The sequence below is a fragment of the Nyctereutes procyonoides genome, unplaced genomic scaffold (assembly GCF_905146905.1).
Source record: "Nyctereutes procyonoides isolate TBG_1078 unplaced genomic scaffold, NYPRO_anot_genome, whole genome shotgun sequence".
NCBI classification, from domain to species: Eukaryota; Metazoa; Chordata; class Mammalia; order Carnivora; family Canidae; genus Nyctereutes; species Nyctereutes procyonoides.
The window spans coordinates 3,953,736-3,971,978 of NW_026575141.1; the positions used below are offsets into that span (position 1 = coordinate 3,953,736).

General features: G+C 55.3%; 1 protein-coding gene across 1 annotated transcript in view; it reads left to right on the forward strand.

Annotated features, from left to right (window-relative positions):
* The window catches only part of COPG2 (COPI coat complex subunit gamma 2), a 112,494-nt gene that overhangs the window by 71,540 nt on the left and 22,711 nt on the right, over positions 1-18,243 (forward strand). The gene's annotated exons all lie outside the window — the stretch shown is intronic.

Sequence of the window (18,243 nt, forward strand, 5' to 3'; positions counted from 1 at the left end):
CTCACTCACAGGAGGGAACAGACGGGAGTAAAGATGCGTTACAACTTAAGCTCTTAAATGTCTGGGTGAATGTTGGGGCTTCAGGAATATAGTTCTTTTCCAGAATTAAATGTAATGATAATGATGGTATATTTATATTTATAAAATTAACTGGTGCTGCAGAAATTTTAATTTTATAACTAAGTCTCCGAGTAATATTTGCTGGACGTTTAATCTTAAAGACTGAATATATAAAGTGGTAGCTCAAAAAAGAACTCCAGCTTTCTGCTGGAACAGAGGAATCATTAAAATGAGGGCTCATGTACCTGATGTCTCCTGTGAAGGATCATGGCCTCCTTCTCCCTGATGTTTGTTTCTGGGGCATCCTAAGGACTTTGTATTTAGTAGGTCCATGGCATTTTTAAATAATTGTTTCTGAGGATCCCGTAGCAGAAGGCAGGGGTCTGACAGTAGGTCTCATCCTAATGAGTGGCTTAGTCAACTTCTGTGTATCCACATTTGGGAAGGGCATTGTAATTCTCTCCATGACCTAAAAGTAGTCTTGAGAGAGGGGTGGAGAGGCCTGTGAAGGAGGCCCAACTGCTAGGGCCAATAGTGTCTACAGATTTGGGGTTTGAAGTCTTGTGAATGTCAAGTATTTATGGTACTTGATTTTTTTTCCCATTTTCCCACCTGAATTCTTCTCTTGCCACATTCACTCCTCATCTCAACACTTATCCAGTTTTTACAGAAATAAGCACACATACTGCATTTATGTTTTGAACAATTTTTATTCCTAGTACAGGAAAAAACAATTTTTACTGCTAGTACACAAAAAAACAATTTTTACTATTGGTACACGAAAAACAATTTTTACTACTGGTACAGGAAAAAACAGAAGTTAACAAAATTCACAAATACTGGCGAAGGAAGTTACAGAGTTACAAGAAATCGTAAAAGTACTAGTAAATAGTTATCCCTGGTCATCATTCAGTTCTGTCTGGGGCTTAACCTACCTTCTCTTAGCCCCTCTACCAACTCCCTTTTTAGATGTTGATTCTGGGAGCCACTGCCCAATCTCATCTGTGTTGGACGATAGACCAGGCTACTCACTCTAGCACGAGGTAGATTCAAGTTGGCACCATTGCTGGGTCGGAATCCCAGGTGGTTCCCTCTGGCCCTCGGCGGACCTGCACTTCTCTTCTTCAGCCACTCTGGATCCATAACCCCCTGGGTAGGAAGGCACTTTCCTAACTGGCCTCCAATAGTTCTCCTTCAAGCATTAGGCCATCATCAGACTTTGACTTTTAATCACCTCCTTTATCCCTTTATGAAGTTTCTTTATCTCCATCCCCATTTGGCTTCATTTTCTCACCTGGTCTGTTTCCCTCTGGTTACATTGGTCTAAAGTATGTCCACCAGCCACTAAAGAAGCTGGCTGCACTCGTAAGTAAAGCTAGCTTTATTTACTCTTGTGTCCAAACTGGTAGCTGGGCCCAGTCTTAACACAGTCCTGTGGCTTTGGCCATCATCCTGGGAAACTGCATTTCTCTCTCTCTCTCTCTTTTTTTTTTTTTTGCCTATAGCTACCTCTCCTTTTTTTTCAAAATTCCTCCCTTTACTGTACTTCTAAGGTTTCTGTTTTTTAAGGATGCCATTACTTTGCAACTTAATTTTAAAGGGAAGTGAGATGCTGAACTCACTGAAGAATCCAGCTCTTCCCAACTGAGAATACTAGCTCCTCCCATTTCCCCAGGTTCACTTAGATAATTGATAACTCAGGTGCCTCACACCCCAGGGAGTGGTCTTAACAGAATACAAGAAATACAAGTTTTACAATATCAAAATACAGAAAACAACAATATCGAAATTACAGAAATTACATAGTACAGGAGAAAACAACCACAACAATAAGAGAAAACATTTCTACCAAGAGAAGTATATAGGGAAGGTTTTCTCACCCCTCTTTTCTAAGGAGTTAATTTATTTTTAAAACAGATCTTACAAATTAGCCCAGAGGTTTCAACCTTTGGTCTGCTGGCTATGGACTCTTTTGCTTGATGGTTTGTTAGTATTTTGTTTATAAAAATTTGGCACTTGGGGAATTTTCTTTGTTTCCTGTTAAACTTTTCAAAGGGTTTGCTAATCTGCTGTGTTAAACTCTTGCTTAGAGTTAAAAATTCTTGTCCTTCCATCTTGGAGAAAAGAAATGGAATTTTGTCTCAACACTTGGACCTTTAAAACTTAATTGTTAGTAGTCAATTTAGATTGGATCCATCATAGATACCTGCTTAAAACCAAACTCCTTTCTATTCTTTAGTCTTGGTTAGAAATTCTCACATTTTTAATCTATGGCCAATTCAAAGTCTTTGCTGTGCAAAGAACAGAAGTGAAATACCAGGGCATAGATGGTAATAAGTCTTCATACCACCCCCCACCCCCGCCCCCTGCATTTTCCCCACTGAAAATACTATGAATTTTTTCAATCACCTGAAGATCTACACATCACTTCTACTAATTTCAAAAAGTATATTTTCTATACAATCACAAAAAAAAAGTTACACAGACTGTAATTTCTATCAACTTGAAAACTGTATAGCATAATAGAAAGACAGAGATAGATAGATTTGGGAGATAGATTGGGATCTGGATTTTGACTCTGCTACATATGGACTGGGTAACTTAGACAGATTATTAGATCTCTGTAAACCTTTTATGATTGTTGTAACAATGAAATGAAATTAAATAAGATGATTAGCATGGTGCCAGACACATAGTAAATACTCAATAAATAGAAGTTGTTATTGCTTCAGTTCTGGAAGTATCCACCTTCTCCCTTCTCCCTTTATCCTCTTTAAAATCAAGTCTTCCACGGTTCACAGGACCCCCGCCCTTCAATCTCCAGAGAGTTGTTCCCACGATTATCCTGATCTTTGCTATATCTTTAAACTTTCTCTCACCCCCTTACTTTATATGTGTACAAAAAATCTAAACCCCATCTGACAAAACTGACCTGAACCCCACATCCAGATGGTCCTGTAAGTCCTTCCCTCAGATCACGGACAGTGATGTGTAGAAAGAGTCATCAGTGCCACAGCTTAGTCCTACCGGTCTCCTGTCCTCCAGCAGTTCCTCCTTCAGGCCAATGTGTTTAGAAAAGCCTTCACGGTAGCATGCGTTCTAAGCGTCCTTTCCTATCCAGCAGCTTGCTTTCCTCTGGGACTAATGTTGCAGGCAGGGCACAGCTATCGAGTGTGACAATCTGTAGACCTCGCCACTCGCTGGCCCCCGAGGGTGCCCCCTGTTGGACTTCTGTCCTACTGTCTCTTCAGAATCCCATGACCCCTCAACGGTCGTACTCATGGGCTGTCAGGCCTAGGACATCACATCTCTGAGCTCAGACCACTGCAGCCCATCTAAATATAAACTCACTCAAAAAGCCTCCATCAGCAAATATCCATCCTGAGATCCAGTTTAACAGTACAGGGGTCAGAACCTGTCACGGGGGACACTGATGACATTTCCTGACACGGGGATGCTGCTGCACTGTACACTCTGCTGCCACTTCCTTGACCTCTGTCCTCGCTTAAGCTACTGTAGGATTCCCATGGGCTCCGAACCCTTCCGCCCCCCCCTTACTTTCAGCCTGTCTTCCCATCCTATTTACGTGTTCCCTAGTCACACCATCATCAAGGTACAGATCTTTATTGCTGCCTCTCTTAAATGCTGACATCTCTCCAGAAGGCAACATAAACATGGCATATCCCCTCTCATTTCCTCTTTTCCCTTCTTTTGGCCTTAGGAAAAAAAACCTCTGCTTGTGAACAGCGCTCAGCCTTGGTTCCGCTTGGGAACTTCGTCCTTAACCTACTCTCATCACTCAGAATTCTTCTCATGACTTAGACGCATCTTCATCTTTGAACACCTAAAGCGGCTTCAGGCTTCACTTCACAGATTGACCAGATAACCATTTATTCTCCTGAACCCACCCACTTCACTGGGATTATCTGAGTTTGTAGGCAGCCGCCTATTTTTCTACAACTTATTTTTATAAATTTCTCTCATTTTCCTTTATCCCATTAACTATAATCAAATTAAAAGGCAGTGCTGTGCATCATAACCTTTAGTACGTGGCACAATAATTCAGAGAGTTATTTAACAAGTATACTGTCAGCCTAATTCCAATTTCATTTTAACCACTTCGCTTTTAGTTTTTCCTCTGCTCATTTCCACTGGAAAAACAGTAAATATATAGTGTGGTGCCGTCTGTAGCAGGCATCCTTACCAGTGCTCGGTACTGGGCTCACCAAGTCCACCTGTCTGCGCTGCACCACTCGCGCCTTAGACCCAGCTGTCCCGTAGTACGCATTGTCTGTGGTCCCGTGAAACAGTGCTTACCCTCGGTCGCAACCACACCCACGCCTTCCTGTACTCACTAGCATGCACCCATCATCTGGCCTCAATACCACACCCGCCTTTCCTCTTGCCCCATCAGAGCTGCCGATTCCCCGGGTGGGGAGTTCGTAGCCACTGTTTCATTCTCTATGATGCCCCTTTACCGAGTCTGAGCCCCTGAAGTGCCCATGGGTTCACTACTCCTCCACGCTGCCTATCCCTCTCTTGTCCCATCCACTCCCCCAAGTGTCCCATCTGCTCACATACCTCCACCACCTTCTCATGGCTGCCCCAGACTCCGCTGTCTCTCTTTTACTGTGTGCAGAATCACTGAGCTCAGAGACAGACTCTGGGCTCTAGCCTCAGCATCCTCTCCGGCTTCACTACTGCCTGCGGGCCCTGTGGACCATTGGCAGCTCTTTCCCTTGACACCTGCTCCCTACCGGGCCTGCCCTCCTGCTCCCTGACCAGCTTCTTCACCCCACTGTGCTGTGCTGGATCCATCGGTGGCTCAAATCACCGCTAAACCCTCTGCCATCTTGGAGGAGGTCACTCTCTGGGCTTTTCTCTGACCTTTCCTCTTGTCACCGTCCCTGGAGTGACAGGGTTGTCACCAGCGTTGTAATGGGCCACCACCTCTCCAGTCTCCTCCTCTGCTGGCCTCCTCCTCTGTCTCCCACGTGCCTCACTGGCTCTGCATGAGCTGTCCTGCATGAGCTTCCTCAGGGCTGGTCCCCACTCGGGGAGCACAGCCCCTGGTCCCTCCATGTCCACGCCCTCCCCGGGGCTCTCTGCCACCCTCGCACAGGCGACCCTGATCCTGTCAACAGGCCTCCTGGCCCCCCTGCGAGCACCACCCCTGCCATTCCTCACTGTGCTCCCCTGGGACCCCCTGTCCCATCCATGTCCTCCGCCCTCTGCAGCCCGGGCCCCTCCCTCTTGGCTTCTCTGCTGCATTCAGGGCAAAGCACCCGTCCTGACACCCGAGCCCCTGTCACTCCTTCAGCTGCTCTGTGAGCCGCCTCGCTGGACTTGGAGGTCGTGCCTCGTCCCCTCCTCCATCCCTCACCCGCTGCTCAGCCTGGCTCAGGGGCCTCTGCCTCACACGTGCCCCCCGGAGCCCACATGCTCTGGCCCACGCTCCCATCCCCCCGTGCACCCCGCTGCCATCCCGTCCCCCTGGGCCCCGCGGATGGCCCCCCTCAGAACCTGGCACGTGTCCACGCAGACCCCTTGGGTGCACTCCCTCTGACAGTGCCCCCAACTCTCCCTGCTGGTGCCTCTCAGCAGGCGCCTGCCCCCTCTGCCCGCCCTGACGGAGACTCCCAGCCCCCCGCCCCCCACATCCCACCAGAGGCCTTCTTGGCTACATCCACTTGCTCGCTGTCTGTCTGGGCCCGGGTCCTCCTCCCCCACGTCTGAGAGCCTGACCCTGGTGCCCACCCCGTCCCCACCCCGGCTCAGGGGCTCACTGCTCACCCTTTGCCTGTCTGCCCGCCCTCTGCTCGGCCCCTTCCACCCAGTGATTCTCACCCGAGGACCCATGACCCCCGAGACCGCCTACCAGCAACATCGTCCGGGTGTGGTTTTGGGTTTGTTCTTGGACTGAGCAGAGCACTGCTCCCCCTCAGATGTTCTGATAGGCCTGCCTTGGGGGCCATGCCCACAGCCCCCCTTGGGTGAAAATCACCCCCCCCCCATCCTCGGGAAGAATCACTGCCGTGGGAGTCCACCCCGACCCCTGGGCCGCACGTTCCCCCGTGCACCTCCAGCCTTCTACTTCCATCACACTTCTTCCTCAAACATTCCAACATGACCCCACTGACACTGACCCGGCTCTCTCCTCTTGGAACCACCACATTCCATCCCATAATTACTCTTTGATACGCAACATACCCAAACCCCGTGTGCGCTAGGGCTTTGTTCTTGTCATGCCCCCCCAGTGCTAACACCCCCAGGTCATTGTCTCTTTCCCTAGATTACCCCTTTGGATATGTCAGTGATTCCATCACCCTGCAAAGCCTTTCCCAATGTGTCCCTCTGTGGCTCCTGCCAAGTGTACCTTCCCTTCCACCTGTCAGGCAGCTAGTCTGCGGTGTCCTCTGCAGGTGGATTCACTGGTCTTTCCCATCCTCTCTCCGGTCTGCTCATCACCCTCAACACTGGACGTGTAATCAGTCCACAAGGTCACTTTTAAAAAGTGCCTTCTCTGCGCCTGGAGCTTGGCCCTTGTCTCCCCACACTGGTCGCCACATACACCCATTGGTCCTAAGGATTAGGACCTCCCTTCCAACCCCATCAAACCCACTTCCTGTCACCAACCCCACCCCTCCGGATCCGTAGTAAAGAGCCTGGCCGAAAAGTTCTACCCCTGCCACCACATTCAGGGCCGCAGGAGCAGCCCTGCAACCACCTCTGTGCCCTCCCTCCTTGCCCACACCTTGACTCGGGCTGCCACTCGCTGGCCCACCTCTCTGAACTTCCCTCTGGGGGCCAGAAGTCATTCTCGGCCACCTCCCTCTTCCCTGCTCCCCTCTTGGTGTCCCGCCTGGCTCCCTCCACCACGCTGCCCTCTCCTTCGACCCCTGGGTGCCCCCCCTCACGCTGCCCACCTCCCGTCACTCTGCACCGGGGACCCTCTGGACACTCCTCCCTGCCACCTTTCCACGGGCTGCGCGACTTCCCTTTCCTCTCAGCCCAGGGACGGCACCCTACCTCTTCTCCGGGACCCACGCACCTCACGGCTCCCCAGAGCCTGTCCTGTAGTTCATGGGGTCATCCCTTCGCCATCGGGATGTGCTCCCTCCCAGGACCTGCTCTCAGCTCACACTCTTTCCATCCCCTGCACAGGCCATGTTCTCTGTGTGGCCACCTGCTGTCCCTCATCTGGTCCTTCCTGCGGCTCTGGACACTGCCCCCTCCCCAGGGGCTCCCTATTCCCCAGCCTCACCCACCTCACCTTCCTCCTTCCTCTCTTCCTTTCAGTCAGTTAAGCCCTTGCCCACAGGAGCAGCAGGCCTGCACATTGAACTCGTCCTCCTTCCCTCACTTCCCCTGCTTCCATTCTTTCTGTGCGGGTCCCCCGTTGCACCCCCGTGCATTCCCCTGGCCCTGTGCCCCCCACTGACCTGTCCAGATCCCCCTTTGTCCTCCATCCCTCTTGGCCACCAGCTGATTTGAGCCCATCCTCTTGCTCTCCATCCCGGGAAGCCTTGTCACCTGTGTTGTCCAGCGGATGAAGCCTCTGTAGCCAGTGTCCCCAGACCTGAGCGTCCCGCCCCTTGCTCCCCCTCTGTGCCCCGTGCTGCCTACGTCATCCTCTTGGACTAAACCTATGGCATTCTCAGCCCTCCTCCCTCTGTGGCCACCTTCTTCCTCACCACTGTGCTGTCCAGAATCCATCTACTGTCCAATTCACCGCTAGGTACTCTACCTTCTCAGGTCTGCCATTTGGGAGAAAGTCGATACTTTTCTAGGCTTCTCTGTGACCTAGACTCGCCCTGCTATGATACCTCGAACGATTAGACAGGTAGCCACCTCTTCTTCCTCTCCCTCTGGCCCCCTTCCACTCTCCCCCCTTCTTCAGACTCCTAGGTGATTTCTGGCCTGTGCTTTTCCTCATGCATGGGCATCATCACACTCGGGCCTATTTTGGGGGTCAAGTTCCTGGTCCCTCCACGTCCGCGCCCTCCCCGGGGCTCTCTGCCACCCTCGCACAGGCAACCCCGATCCTGTCAACAGGCCTCCTGGCCCCCCTGCGAGCACCACCCCTGCCCTTCCTCACTGTGCTCCCCTGGGACCCCCGTCCCATCCACGTCCTCTGACCACCGCAGCCCGGGCCCCTCCTGCTTGTCTTCTCTGCTGCATTCGGGGCAAAGCACCCGTCCCGACACCCGAGCCCCTGTCACTCCTTCAGCTGCTCTGTGAGCCGCCCCGCTGGACTCAGAGGTCGTGCCTCGCCCCCTCCTCCATCCCTCACCCGCTGCTCAGCCTGGCTCAGGGGCCTCTGCCTCACACGTGCCCCCTGAGCCCGCACGCTCCAGCCCACGCTCCCATCCCCCTGCACCCCGTTGTGCTCTCGTCCCGCGGGGCCCCGCGGATGCCTCCCCCAGAACCTGGCACGTGTCCACACAGACCCCTTGGGTGCACTCCCTCTGACAGTGCCCCCAACTCTCCCTGCTGGTGCCTCTCAGCAGGCGCCTGCCCCCTCTGCCCACCCTGACGGGGACTCCCAGCCCCCCGCCCCCCACATCCCACCAGAGGCCTTCTTGGCTACATCCACTTGCTCGCTGTCTGTCTGGGCCCGGGTCCTCCTCCCCCACGTCTGAGAGCCTGACCCTGGTGCCCACCCCATCCCCACCCCGGCTCAGGGGCTCACTGCTCACCCTTTGCCTGTCTGCCCGCCCTCTGCTCGGCCCCTTCCACCCAGTGATTCTCACCCGAGGACCCATGACCCCCGAGACCGCCTACCAGCAACATCGTCCGGGTGTGGTTTTGGGTTTGTTCTTGGACTGAGCAGAGCACTGCTCCCCCTCAGATGTTCTGATAGGCCTGCCTTGGGGGCCATGCCCACAGCCCCCCTCGGGTGGAAGCCACCCCCCCATCCTCGGGAAGAATCACTGCCATGGGAGCCCACCCCGACCGCTGTGCCGCACGCTCCCCCGTGCGCCTGCGGCCTCCAGCAGCATCACTGACACTGTTCCTCCAGTTTCCCCATGTCCCCCACTCTGACATTGACCTGGCTCTGTCCTCTTGGAACCACCACATTCTTTCCCTCTCACTCCGACACCAATGTGTCCCAAAGCCCATGTGCACTAGCGCATCGTTCTCTTCACCCCCGACCCCACTCCACCCCCCACCCCACCCCGTGATGACACAAGGCACTGTGACAGTATCTCTGGTCCGATACTGGTCTCCGTGCTTGTCACTGTCTCCCTCCTACGTCACCCCTCCTGATTTCAGACCGATAACACTGTCCCCTGCAGAGCCCTGCCCCTGTGGCCCTCACGTCCCCCGGTGACTCCTGCCAAGCCCACCTTCCCTTCCACCTTTCCTGCAGCTACTGTCCCTTTGTCCCCTCTGGGTGGATTCGCTGATCTTTTCTGCCATCTGCTCAGCCTATAGTCATCATCCTCAACCCTAAACGTGTAAGCAGCCCACAAGCTTAGTTTAAAAAGATGGTTTTGTCAGTACATAGAGCTTGGCTCATGTCTCCCAACCTCCACCCCCATGCCCACTGATCCCAACCCTCCCCTCCCGTAAACCCATGTCATACCCCAACCCAAACACTGTCCCCCACCCCATGCCCCCCCACCTCATCCCTCCCCACCCGGGTACCCCTGTCCCCCCATCCCTCACCCACCCTAACCCCTCCCTCCCGCCCCCATTCACCTCCCACCCCAACCCCACCTCCCACCCTGACCCCGCCGGATCCATAGTAGAGCCTGGCCAAAAATTATCCCCTTGCCGCAGCATTTAAGACTATAGGAGCAGCCAGTGCTAGCCAGCCCTTCCCTCCCCGATTTCCTCATGCCTCTGCTCCCACTGGAGGCCCCGACACTGAGAATTTCCTTCTGATTGGCACCACTGGGACCTGCCTGGATTCCTGCCTGCTCTTCCCTCTTCACCTTACTCGCCCCCCCAGTTTCGGGTCTTCCCACCTCCCTTCCAACACACTCCACTCCATCCTCCCCAGTGCGCCCCCTCACGCTGCCCACCTCCCGTCATCCTGCACCGGGGACCCTCTGGACACTCCTCCCTGCCACCTTTCCCCGGGCTGCGCAGTTTCCCTTCCCTCTCAGCCCAGGGATGGCACCCTACCTCTTCTCCGGGACCCACGTACCTCACTGCTCCCCAGAGCCTGTCCTGTAGTCGAATGGGGTCATCCCTTCACCATCAGGGTGTGCTCCCTCCCAGGACCTGCTCTCAGCTCACACTCTTTCCATCCCCTGCACAGGCCATGTTCTCTGTGTGGCCACCTGCTGTCGCTTATCTGGTCCTTCCAGTGGCTCTGGACACTGCCCCCCCCCCCCCCGAGGCTCCCTATTCCCCAGCCTCAGCCACCTCACCTTCCTCCTTCCTCTCTTCCTTTCAGTCAAACCCTTGCCCACGGGACTTCACCCCAAGTCTTCCCCTTCCTCTTCCTCTTCCTTCCCTTGACTGGTGCATCCTTCTCTCCTCCATCAGGCCCGAATACCCACCCCTGCCAGGTCTGCCTCCATCCCCCTCTCCTCTCTGACATGGCGCAGATCTCCTCTGCCCTCTTGGTCATGCTCCTCTCACAGCACCCATCTGCAGACTTAAGACCCTCCTCTCATCCTCATCCCACTGCTCCTCACCTGGTCTCTTGTCTACCTGATCCAACCTCATGGGAAGGAGCCCCCAAGCCCCTCTCCCTGCCCTCTGCGCCTTCAGCACCCTCACGTCTTCCTAGTGTAACCCTGTGGTGCCCGCGCTGCTGAAGTCCCCAGTCCCCCTCTGGTTCCCTCACGGTGCCCCTACCTCCCCTAAACCTCCATCCTTCAGCCCCACGGCCCCACATTACAGAGGAAAGCACCACACATTTGGTTAGTAAAGCAAAATGTCCCCTCACCCTTGGTTCCCAGCCACTCCCCCCATGTCTAAGCGGATTTGCTACCCACATTCTGGACTCCATCCTCCTGAGGTGACAGCCATGGCTTCTGCATGGGGCCTATGCCCCCTTCCTGCTGCCGTCCATCCCTGTGACTCCTTTCCCCGCTGGGCTCCCGAGGGCCCTGGAGTATTCGGATGCGGAACTCTGGTGTGACAGTCCTGCTCAGCCTAGCTCTGCTCCTGCCCTGGCCATCGTACCGCACCCGCCACCCCTCTTGCCTTCAGAGACCTGCTGACGTCCCCAGATTGGGAGCCCCTCAGGCTGTGTTCCCCTTTCCTCGTGCCCCTGTCACAGATCTGGGGCCCCTCATACATTCATGATTTTCTCCCCGCTGGTTGCTCTGTTTTCCCATTAAGTTCCCTCACCCGACTCTCATTTGACGGACCACCTTCCATGGCGCCTGAGACTCCACAGTCTTCCTTGCACCCCGCTGCCTGCAGACTGACTTGGTTCGGCCCTTCCTCCACATTTGGTCCTGCTCTTGTCTTCCAGAAACCTCTTCATCTTCCCATCCCACTTCCCCACTACACGCCCATCATGATTTCCTAGCCTTTCCTCAATATCTCCTTCTTTTTGGACTAGCCTTCTTGCTCCTCCTTGCTGTCCCCTTCGTCCCCAATATGCTGTATTAAATCCATCTCTTGTCCCAATTCGCCCAAAGCCCCCTACCTTTTCAGGTCTGCCACTTTGAGCTCCTCTCTGAACTTTCATTGTCTTCCCATGCCTTTGCTGCCAGGGTTGTCTCCTGCATTTTCAGTGGGCCACCACCTGTATCACCTCATCTCCTGGCCTCCTGTGTCTCTCGGGTTCCATGCTAGTCTTACCTGTGTTGTGCTCTTCTTCCTGCACGAGCTTCCTCAGGGCTGGTCCTCACTCGGGGTGCACAGTCCCTGGTCCCTCCACGTCCGCGCCCTCCCCAGGGCTCTCTGCCACCCTCGCACAGGCGACCCCGATCCTGTCAACAGGCCTCCTGGCCCCCCTGCGAGCACCACCCCTGCCCTTCCTCACTGTGCTCCCCTGGGACCCCCTGTCCCATCCACGTCCTCTGCCTGCTGCAGCCCAGGCCCCTCCCGCTTGGCTTCTCTGCTGCATTCAGGGCAAAGCACCCGTCCTGACACCTGAGCCCATCACTCCTTCAGCTGCTCTGTGAGCCACCCCGCTGGACTTGGAGGTCGTGCCTCGCCCTCTCCTCCATCCCTCACCCGCTGCTCAGCCTGGCTCAGGGGCCTCTGCCTCACATATGCCCCCCTGAGCCCGCACGCTCCAGCCCACGCTCCCATCTCCGTGCACTCCGCTGCGCTCGTCCCCCAGGGCCCCGCGGATGGCGCACCCCCCCAGAACCTGGCACGTGTCCACGCAGACCCCTTGGGTGCACTCCCTCTGACAGTGCCCCCTAGTCTCCCTGCTGGTGCCTCTCAGCAGGCGCTTGCCCCCTCTACCTGCCCTCCTGTCCTGATAACCCCTGCCAACACCAAGCCTGACACCCCTGTACTCGGTGTCCACCCACAAGGCCATGGGTCCTGCCTGCACCCCTCCTCCTGTCGCCCTGCCTCCTTGGTAGGCGTCTCCCTCGACATGCTCTCTTCACTGTGGCCTCTTGTTCTGTCCCCCCTGCCATGGCTGTGGAAGGTGCTCTCTGCTCCTGTCCCTGAAACTCAACTACCTTTGTCTGCCACTCCCACGTCAGCCTTGCTGCTCGTGTGCTCAGTGGGTGGACTCCGCCTTGCTGGTGAATCCAGCACAGCCTCCACCATTCCAGGTGCCCTGTGGGCTGCACCCACTTGCTGCCCATCTGCCTCGTCTTGAGCCCTTGTCCCCTAGCCTCAGTTCTGCTGCCTCCACCTCTGCTGGTGGGACCTCATCTGCCCACGCTTCGCCTCTGCCCGTCTCCCCACTCTGCACCTCGCCCAGCAGTCCTTCCCCAGGACCCCACGGAGCCTGTCCCAGCAGCAGCAGCTCAGGTTTTGGTCTTTAGGTACCTGTTTGCTCATGGTCGGTACTGCGCAGAGCCCCGCTCCCCCTCCAGTCTTTTCTTGGGCTTCCATTGTGTTCCCACAGGCCCCTTGGGGGCAGCCCACCCCTCCTTCCCAGGGAGGGGTCCTTGCGGTGGGAGCCCAGCCCGCCTCCTGGGCTGCCACTCCCCTTGCGGGCCTCAAGCCCCCTATAGTTTGCCAGCAGTACTTTTCCTCAAGTCCCAGCACTGCCCACACCCACACCCGTGTGCCAGCTGCGCCCTGACCCCCAGCTGCTTCTAGCACTGTTCTTTCCTCACCCCTCCACACACTCCTCCTTCCTCCAACACTTAATGACTCTCAGGCCTGTGGTCCAGATCTGGTCCTTCTCTGTGCTTGCCACTGTCCCTTTTCCTGGGGGACCTACTGAGGAATGGTCCCACCGCATAGCTTTGTTCTTCTGGTGCTCCCTGCCCTGTTGACTGCTGACCAGACCTTTCTCTCCACCCATCCTCTTGTGTCCTTTCTGGGTGGCTTCACTGGTCTCCCCCTGCTCTCCCAGCCTGTAGTCATCACCCACAACACAGCACGTGACATCAGCCCACTGCTCCATCAGATGACATGGGTTTCACAGTGCCTGGAGCTTGGCTCCTGTCCCCTCCCTCCCCCTCCGCCACCAATGCCCACTTTGCCCTCCCATCCAACCTCATCACACCTACCCACACCCAGACCTGCCTGAACCCTGTCCCTGCCTCCCACACTGTTAGAATCAGTAGTAAAGAGCCTGCCAAAAAGTTCTACCCTTGCCACCACAATATTCAAGGCCACAGGAAAGGCCACCTCTCTTCTTCCGCTGTCCCTCCGTTAGTGTCCAGCCTTCCTCACATTTGCCACACTCTACTCTTCATCCTCTCCTCAGTGCCTCCCCTCACCTTGTCTGTCTCTGGGAGAGACGCTCCCAGTTAATTGCAACAAGACCCCGTTCCGATGTCCTTCTTGCCACCTTTTCTCATGGGACACTTTTCTTCCTCTCGTTCTCAGCCCACCTCTTCTCTAGGACCCATGCATCTCATCTCCAAGATCCCTAATGCCTGTCATGTAGTTGCACCGGGTCATCCCTTCTTCATAGGGGAGTGCTCCTCCATGACCTGCTCTCACAGCTCACACTCTTTTCATCATCTTGACAGGCCACATCCTCTCCCAAAACCGTCTGTTGTCTCTCATCCTGTCCTTCCACTGGCTCTGGCCGCTCTCTTTCCCTAGCGTCACCCCATCTCCCTTCCTTCCTCCTCTTTCTTCCCTTTCAGTCAAGCCCTTGTCCACAGGACTTCACACCAGGCCTGCCACTTCCTTCTGCTCTTCCTCCCCTTGCACTCACTGCTTCCATTTCTTCTCCATCAGGTCCCCTGATGCATCCCAGCCCCCTGCTCTTGTACTCTCTCTTTACTTTGACGTGGGCTGGACCCCCCTCTGCCTACTTCCCTCTTGGCCATGTTCCTCACAATACACACATGCAGGGTTTAAGGGCCTCCTCTCCCTCGCCATCCCATTCTGCCTCAACCCTTCTGTTGTCCACTCAATCACAGCTCATGAACAAAAGCTCCCTAGGTCCTCACTATCCAGACCCTTACCGTCTCCCTCTGTGTACCTCTGCTGCCTACATTATTGTCTTGGACTAGACCTAGGACACCCCACTGGTTTTGAGTCCCCTGTTCTTCCCAGTTCCCGACGTGGAGTCTCTGTGCATCATGCTAGACTTCCACCCTTGCCAGCCTCACAGGATTGTCAGAAGGTGTGAAATCTCACCTCCGCCGTGGTTCCCACCCACTACTCTGCCATTTCTAAGCATATTTGCTACTCACAAAACATTTTATTCAGGTGAATCCCTTCCAAAGTCCCTGAGATTACCTGCCATGCTTTCTGTGCAGGGTCTGTCATAATGTGCAAAAATGCCATGTCTCCTGTTTTACTCCCTTTTGGCTCTTTCCCCACCTCTGCCGAGGGCTTCAAACACCCAGTCTGGGGTGGCTTGATTCAGCTCTGCTTCTACCATCTGGCCTCAGTGCAGCACATGCCAGCCCTCTAACCCCCTGAGATCTGTGACATCCCCGGATTGGGAGCTCTCCAGGCTGCCTTCCCCATCCATGGTGCCCCTTCTACCAACCCTGAGTACCTTGTACATTGGTGAGGTTCCTTCTCTCTGCTCTTCTGTGCTGTCCCTTTCTCTTCCCATCGGCTCTTCTGACCCAACTCATATCCGCAAAATTGCTTTCTCATGAATGTCCACAACTACTGTCTGTATCAACGCTGGGCTGGTACTGAACCTTGCTTGGCCCACTCTTGTCTTCAAGAGACACTCTCGGTCATCTTCAACATCTTGTCCTACTTCCTCTACTACCTGCCACTCATGGAAAAGACTTAACAGTCTTTTCCTTGACATCTGCTCCCTCCCTAACCTGCCTCCTATTCTTTTTCATCCCTGATAGGCTGCACTGAATCCATCTGATATCCCAACTCACCCCTAAGCAACCAGCCCTTTTGGGTACACCATTTTGAAGACAGTGGTTGCTTATCTGGACTTCTCTCTGACCTTTTATCATCTCCTGTGCCCTTCACTAACCTAGAGGCCACTACCTCTACCACCTCATCCTCCTCTGGCCTCCTCCAACCTGTTTTGAGTTCTTACTTGCCTGACCTGCACTGTATTCTTTCTTCTGCACAGGCTTCTTCATGCCCTTGGTCCATCAAGGTAGGCAAGTTCCTAGATTGCCCACACCTCCCTCCTTTGGCTCTTTGACCTTCATTTCTCTTGAAGTACATCCCAGTATCCTCTGAACAAGCCTCACATGCCCTGGCTACCAGGATTCCTCACCTGCCCTCCCTCACTGTGCTCCCTTGGGACCTCCTGTCCCATCCACGTCCTCCGCCCGCTGCAGCCCGGGCCCCTCCCGCTTGGCTTCTCCGGTGCATTCGGGGCAAAGCGCCCGTCCTGACACCCGAGCCCCTGTCACTCCTTCAGCTGCTCTGTGAGCCGCCCCGCTGGACTCGGATGTCATGCCTTGCCCCCTCCTCCATCCCTCACCCGCTGCTCAGCCTGGCTCAGGGGCCTCTGCCTCACACGTGCCCCCCTGAGCCCGCACGCTCCAGCCCACGCTCCTGTCCCCCTGTGCACCCCGCTATGCTCCCGTCCCCCAGGGCCCCGCGGATGCCCCCCCCCAGAACCTGGCACGTGTCCACGCAGACCCCTTGGGTGCACTCCCTCTGACAGTGCCCCCAACTCTCCCTGCTGGTGCCTCTCAGCAGGCGCCTGCCCCCTCTGCCCGCCCTGACGGAGACTCCCAGCCCCCCGCCCCCCACATCCCACCAGAGGCCTTCTTGGCTACATCCACTTGCTCGCTGTCTGTCTGGGCCCGGGTCCTCCTCCCCCACGTCTGAGAGCCTGACCCTGGTGCCCACCCCGTCCCCACCCCGGCTCAGGGGCTCACTGCTCACCCTTTGCCTGTCTGCCCGCCCTCTGCTCGGCCCCTTCCACCCAGTGATTCTCACCCGAGGACCCATGACCCCCGAGACCGCCTACCAGCAACATCGTCCGGGTGTGGTTTTGGGTTTGTTCTTGGACTGAGCAGAGCACTGCTCCCCCTCAGATGTTCTGATAGGGCTGCCTTGGGGGCCATGCCCACAGCCCCCATCGGGTGGAAACCACCACCACCCAACCTAGGAAAGTATCACCACTATGGAAGTCCTGACTTCCAGAGCTGAAGTCTCTTCTTGTGCACCTGTAGGCTTCCATTGTTTGCCATGGAATCTTCTCCCTCAAATCCCAGCACTGTCCCCACTCAGTAGCCTGTCAGTAGTCTTCTTGGAACCACCATGTTATATTCCCTTCTATATTTACTGGTTGACTTGTGACATGCCCCAGTGCCCGTGTGTATCACAAGCATTGTTCTCACAGCTCCTGCCACACTCTTCTTGTTCCTCTACCATTTACGATCTCAAGTGTTTTGAAAATATCTTTGGTCCAGGCTGGTCTTTCTTAGCATTTGCCATTGTCCCTTCACCTACTCCTGCTCCTTTCAGACCTGTGACACTCTCACCCTGTATAGCCCTGGCCCTATGGTCCTCATTGCCTTCTGAGTTACCCGCTAACCAGACCTCCTACCTGCTCTTCTCTGTCCTCTCTGGGTGAAGTCAGCGGTCTTTCCCAGCTTCTCAGCTGTGGTCGTCACCTTCAACACTAGATGTGTAATCGGTCTACAAGCTCAGTTGAAGATGGGTTTCTCAGTACGTAGAGCTTGGCTCGCGTACCCCTCCCAATATCCGCCCCCCACCCCTAGCCCAGTAATCCCAATCCTCCCCTCCAGACCAACCCAGTAAAACCCAGCCCCCCCCCAGTAAAACCCACACACACCCAACCCAACCCCTTCCCTGCCTCCCACCCCATCCCTAACTCCCATCCCATCCCCATCCCCGCCTCCCACCTCATCCCCATCCCCACCGGATCCGTAGTAAAGAGCCTGGCCGAAAAGTTTGATCCTTGTCACAACACTCAAGGATGTACAACCAGCCACTGCTAGTCACCACCCCTTTTCCCTGATCTTTCCCCATGCTTCTGACCGCACAGGCTGCCACCAAGATCTGCTCTTCCTCTGGTAGGCTCCTGTGAGATCTGCCAGGATGCATCCTCTGTCCCCTCCTCCTCCTCCTCACTCCCTGTGCTGGCATCCACCCTGTCTTCCTTCTACCGTGCTCCCCTCTCCTTGGTTCCTTGGGTGTCTCCCTTCACCTGGTCTGTCTCCAGGAGGTGGCCCACCCATCACACTGCATCAAGACCCCTTTTAGACATTCCTTCCTGCAGCCTTTCCTCACGGGCTTCATTGCTTCCCTTTCCCTTCTCAGCCCATGGAAAGCACCCTGCCTCTTCCGTAGAGCCTGGGCATCTCACCCCAAGGCTCCCGAATGCTTGTCATTTAATTGTACTAAGTCATCCCTTCATCATAGGGGATGTCCTCCTTCTATGACCCTCGCTCAGCTCACACTCTTTCCATCCCCTCACAGGCCATGTTCTCTCTGCAACCACCTGCTGTCCCTTGTCTGGTCCCTCCACTGGCCCTGGCCTGCCCTCCCGTGAGGCTCCTGTTCACTAGCCTCACCCCCATCTCACCTTCCTTGTCTGTCTTCCCTTTCAGTCAAACCCTTGCTCATGGGACTTCACACCAGGCCTGCAGACCCACCCTGTCCCGTCACCCATGCTCTCCCACTGCCCATTGTCCAGTACCACACTCC